Source organism: Nannospalax galili, unplaced genomic scaffold (assembly GCF_000622305.1).
Source record: "Nannospalax galili isolate Female #2095 unplaced genomic scaffold, S.galili_v1.0 scaffold429, whole genome shotgun sequence".
NCBI lineage: Eukaryota > Metazoa > Chordata > Mammalia > Rodentia > Spalacidae > Nannospalax > Nannospalax galili.
Window position 1 is genome coordinate 3,894,697 of NW_008360330.1, and position 5,859 is coordinate 3,900,555.

The window sequence follows — 5,859 nt, forward strand, 5'->3', positions numbered from 1 at the left end:
TGTTTATCCTGCTAGATTTTAGATTTACTCTGCTAGATTTTAGATCTTTCCTCATTATTTTCCTATTCCTTGCTTTTGGAATAAGAATGTTTTCCCCTTTTACTCCTCCCTCTTTGTTTTGTTTTTTGTTTTTTGTTTTTTGTCTTTTTGAGACAGGGTCTCCTTGTAGCCCCAGCTGTCCTGGAACTCACTATGTAGACCAGGCTAGCCTTGAACTCACAAAGATCTGCCTGCTCTGCCTCCCAAATGCTGGGATTAAAGGCATGCACCACCACGCCCAGCCTTTACTCCTCCCTCATTTTATCTTGGAACCATACAACTTTCTTTTGGACTTTTAGAGGAACTCATAGCTGAGTTTAAGCCTCACAGGAAATTTTGAATCTGGACTTTTGAGCAATGCTGGAAGAGCTAAAATACTGGGAATAAACTGAACACATTTTGCATTGTGACATAAGACTTTGGAAGACAGTTGAAATGTTAAGAGTTTGGTTTGTGAATTTCCTCCAAAGTTCTGTACATTAAAAAATCTTGGATCCTAAACTAGGGAGGCTACTGGGAGATGATGAAAGCTTTGGAAAGTGGGGCCAGTTGGAAGGTCCTTATGCCACTGGGTACATGACCCTGAAAGGAACTGGGAGATCCCAGCCTTTTCTTCTTTGTCTTCCCTCCCTGGTTCATGATATGGGTGGGTTTTTACTATTGTTATTTTTTTCCTATTTAGTTTTTATTCACAAACACAAACAACCCTGCAATCCAGCTAGACATGGAGGGGAAGAAGAATATGGAATCCAAAGAACTGCAGTGAGAGCACAAAGATTATGGAATATTTCAAGCAGATGGGGTGGAAGGTGCTCTTCTGAGCTATAGAAGGAATGGTCTAGTGGTTAAGATGCACACAAATCAAAAGTATTAGAGCTGTCCATGGTTGGCAATGGTGAGCTTCTTGCTGGTTTTGCCATTCCTGGACTCATGCCCTTCATAGCTCCTATAATGCTCATGCCTTTTCTTACCTCAAACCACGTTTGCCATCCAACCACTGTCTTGGCAGTTCAGTTGAAAAACTGGGAACCATTTGTGTTTGGTTCAATATTTGCCATGGAAAACTTCAGGATGAGGTCCTCATCTTCAAATTTCTCCTTATAAATGGACTTGCTGCCAGTGCCATTATAGCATGTGAAGTTACCACCCTGGCATGTGAATCCTGGAATAATTCTATGAAAAGAAGAACCCTTATAATCAAATCCTTTCTTGCCAGTGCTCAGAGCATAAATGTTTTCTGTTGTCTTTGGAACTTTGTCTGAAAACAGCTCAAAGGACACATGGCCCAAAGGCTTGCCATTGACCATGATCTTGAAGAATACAGTGGGGTTGACCATGGCTGACAGCAAGAGGCTACAGGGAACAGCAGCATTTGCAAAGCCTGATATGGGTAATTTTGTTCCACTGTGCACTCCCTGCCATGATGTACTGCCTCACCATAGGCCCACCCAAAGTAATGGAGCCAAATGATCATGGACTGTATCTCCAAAAATATGAACCAAAATAAACATTTCTCTTTATAAGTTGATTACTTTAGGTATTTGCTAAGCAACAAAGTTTCCCAAAATAGGCCACAAAATAAATCTTAAATCTTTTTTAAGTTTTATTTTATTTCTGAAATTTTCATATGTATTTGCATTATTCCCATCCTACCAGTAGCTCTTCATCTCCTCCCATGTCCTGCCTCCCACTATTTCTTGTCCTCTTCTTTGACTATTATTGTTGTATATACATAAATACATATATTTTTATATATCTAATGCACTGAGTCCATTTACTGGTGCTCATATGCACCTGTGTTTAGGGCTGCCCACTTGATAGGGTTAGGGTTAGGGTTAGGGTTAGGGTTAGGGTTAGGGTTAGTCCCTAGGGAGCTAGTCCCTAGAGAAAACTGTTTCTCCCTCCCCTAGCATCCATTGATTACCTGTAGCACTTCATCTTGAGGTTGAATGGCTGGAAAGGACATGGATTCTAAAGAAAACCCTACTTCTGCCACTTCCCCAGACCAAAGTAATTTCTCAGCATATTCTAAATACTTATCCTTATATTTACAGACAAATGTACCACTCAACACCCATCATACCTTAAAAATTTTAAGAAGGGTTAGGGAGATGGCTTAGTAGGTAAGAGCCCATGCTACACAAATATGAGGACCTGTGTCTGAATCCCTAGAACTCAGGTATAAAGCAGGGCTTGGTGTGCCTATAACCCCAGCATTGTGGTGAGGGTGGACAGGAGGATTGTTAGGGCTTGCTGGCTAAGAGCCTAGTCAAAAAATGGTGAGCTCCACGTTCATATGAGACCCCATATCAAGGGACGAAGAGAGAGGGAGGTGGAGGAGGACAATTGACATCTTCCTGTGGCCTCTATGTATGTGCATGGGCCTGTGAACCTACACACACACACACACACACACACACACACAGATTAAAGAAAATAAAAATTATGTTAAAAATCATTTCTGATGATAATTATATGAACCTACAAGTTAATAACAAGAGGCACTTCAGAAAGTTCACAAACATAAGAAAATTAAATACCATAATTTGTATATCCAGTAAATCAATAAAGAAAATAAAAAAGAGAAAATTTAAATTTCTTGAAATTAAACAATAACAGAAACATAACAGATGAAAACCTACAGAATATAGTAAAAGCAGTTATCAAACAAAAAATTAAATGCCTATATCCAAAAGAAGAGAGATCCCAAGCAACCTAATATTATGTCACTAAGAATTTGAAAAAAAAGATGTCGATATCTGACCCCCACCTCCCTTTGCATTCCTGGATGGCACAGCCATCAGCTTCCTGGGGTCAGCATCTTTCCCGGGTAAGTTCCACGGCACCCACTGTGCCTTGACAACCTCAGCTTCATTCATCCTCCCAGGTCCCCCACCCCATCTCTTCTCCTAGCCTGAGTGCTGACCCATTTCTTTTCTTGGCACCCCAGATCCTTGGACTGACCTCATAGCCCAGAATTCCCACTGCTTCCTGATCCTTTGCATCAAGACCAACCCAATTCCTCCCGTCCTCAGGAGCCCTAGGGGCCTGTTTCCATCCCCACCTTCTCTTTGCATCCCTGGGTGGCACAGGAACCAGCTTCCTGAGGCCAGCATCTTTCCTGATCCCTGATCTCAGGCAAGCCCAGCCCTCAAATTCCTGAGGCCAACATCTAACCTGGAGGGATCCAGATCTTAGGAAACAGACTGACGTCATCTAATCCTCATCCAACTTTGGCCTCTGTGGGAACTCCTGAGCAGCAAGACAAAAGCAATCTGGCCACTCCAATATAAAATCAAAAGAGAGAACCTGAAGCCTAGACCAACTAGCTTTTCATGCCCAATAAGTAAACAAAGGCACATAAAGTTTACAAAAGAAGCAGACTTAAACTCAACAAAGGAAGGCTTGAGTCTCACATAAGAATCAGAAACTACAAAAGAAATCCACATGTCAAAGTCACAGAGAAAAAATAACACGAAAAAACAAAATAATATATCCCTACCACGTACCAACAGTCCAGTAGAGGAGTACAATGAGAACCCCGTAGAGATAACATAGGACATGGAACAAAAAAGAACAATTATAAACATGATAAAGGAATTCAGTGTATTTAAAGAACACACAAAAAAAGAAATCAAAGAACCAAAAGAAAATAGGGTTAAACTTCTGAATGAATTAAGAAAAGGGTTAGAAATATTGAAGAATCCTCAGGCTGAAATGAAGAAGGAAGTGAAACACTCAGTAAACCAATTAGAAACGACAGGAGAAAGCCTCATCAATAGGATGAATGAAATGGAAAACAGAATATCAAGACTAGAAGATAAAGTGGGCAAACCAGACCACTCAAGCAAAGATTATGAAAAATTTAAGAAACACAAAAACGGAATAATGCAGGGAACTGTGTGACACCATAAAAAGAACAAACTTACGAATCATAGGTATACAGGAAGGAGAAGAATCCCAAGATAATGGCATGGACCAGATCTGCAACACAATTCAACCCAGTTCCTCCCAGTAGTCCTCGGGAGCCCCTGGTGCCTCTTCCTGCACCCACCTCCCTTTGCACCCCTGGGTGGCACAGCCACCAGCTTCCTAAGACCAGCATCTTTCCTGGGCCCTGCTCCCAGCCCAGTCCAGCCCCCAAATTCCTGAGGGCAGCATCTTTCCTGGAGGGATCCAGACGTAAGGAGAAAGCCTGAGAACATCTGATCCTGGAGCCTGGAGCATAGTATTCCCAGTTTTAAATGACCACAGATGTCAACCCAGATTACTTTACCCAGCCAAAATGTCTATTATAGTCAAAGGGGAAAGAAAAATTTATGATATAAATCGGCTAAAGAATTCATGTCCAAAGAACCAGCCCTTCAGAGAGCTCTGCAGCAATACAAAGAGCTGAAGAAAGGAACAACTATACCCAAGGGGTTACACAAAGAAACTTAATGAAGTTATGACTGTGGAAATGCACACCTACACCAAGAATGTGAACAGAAGTAAAATCAACAGGAATCAATACACATCTTTCATTAATAACTTTAAATATCAATGGATTGATTGAACTTCCCAGTCAAAAGACACAGACTAGTTGAGTAGATTAAGAAATAAAATCTGTCTTTTTGTTGTCTGCAATAAATTCATCTCACTTTCCAAGGACAGGTACTACCTTAAGGTGAAAGGAATGGTGCTAAGAAAAAAGCTAGCATTGCAATTCTAATATCTGATGAAACAGACTTTAAAACTAATCAGAAGAGATAAAGAGGGCCACTTCATTCTGATCAAAGGAACAATAAACCAAGAAGATATTACAATCATGAACATAAATTCACCAAACTCTGGTGCACCCAACTTCATAAAAACAGTACTACAGGACTTTAAGACCCAGATTAATCCCAACTCATCAATAGTAAGGGATTTCAATACTCTATTGTCTCCATTAGATAGGTCAAGAGGACAGAGAATTAAAAGAGAGACATCTGAATTAAACAATACCATACATCAAATGGGCCTAACAGACATCTGCCAAATATTCCACCCAAGCATCAAAGAATATATTTTCTAATCAGCACCCCATGGAACTTTCTCCAAAATTGACCATATACTAGGGCACAAAACAAACTTTCACAAACTCAAAAAGATTGAAATAATTCGATGTATTCTATCAGACCACAATGCAATAAAGCTTAAAATCAACACCAGAAGAAACTCTAGTAACTACATGAACACATGGAGATTAAACAACACACTCCTGAATGATAAATGGGTCAAAGGAGAAATTAAGAAAGAAATAAAAGTATTCCTGGAACTAAATTAAAAGAGCAACACAACACATCAAAACCTCTGGGACACAGTGAAAGCTAGCCTTAGAGGGAAGTTTATAGCTCTAAGTGCCTACATCAAAAAATCTGAAAGAACACAAATAAATGACTGAACATTGCAACTCAAGACACTTCAAAAGCAACAACAAATGAAACCCAAACCCAGCAGACAAGAAGAAATAACAAATATCAGAGCAGAAATTAATGAAATCAAAACAAAGAAAACAATACAAAGAATCAACAAATCCAAGAGCTGGTTTTTTTGAAAAGATAAATAGATTGACAGACCCTTAGCCCAGTTAACCAAAAGAAAGTAAGAACACCTCCAAATCAACAAAATCAGAGATTAAAGAGGAAGCATCACAACAGATACCAAAATGATCCAAAACATTATAAGGGAATACTTTAAAAACCTATATGCTACTAAATTTGAAAACCTAAAAGAAATGGACAGATATCTAAAGGCATGGGAACCACCAAAACTAAACCAAGAAGAGATTAACAGCTT

At 39.7% G+C, this 5,859-nt stretch overlaps 1 pseudogene; it reads right to left on the bottom strand.

The window, feature by feature from the left end:
- Positions 1–1,049: 1,049 nt before the first annotated feature.
- LOC103727995 lies at positions 1,050–1,376 on the bottom strand (annotated as a pseudogene).
- Positions 1,377–5,859: the final 4,483 nt, after the last annotated feature.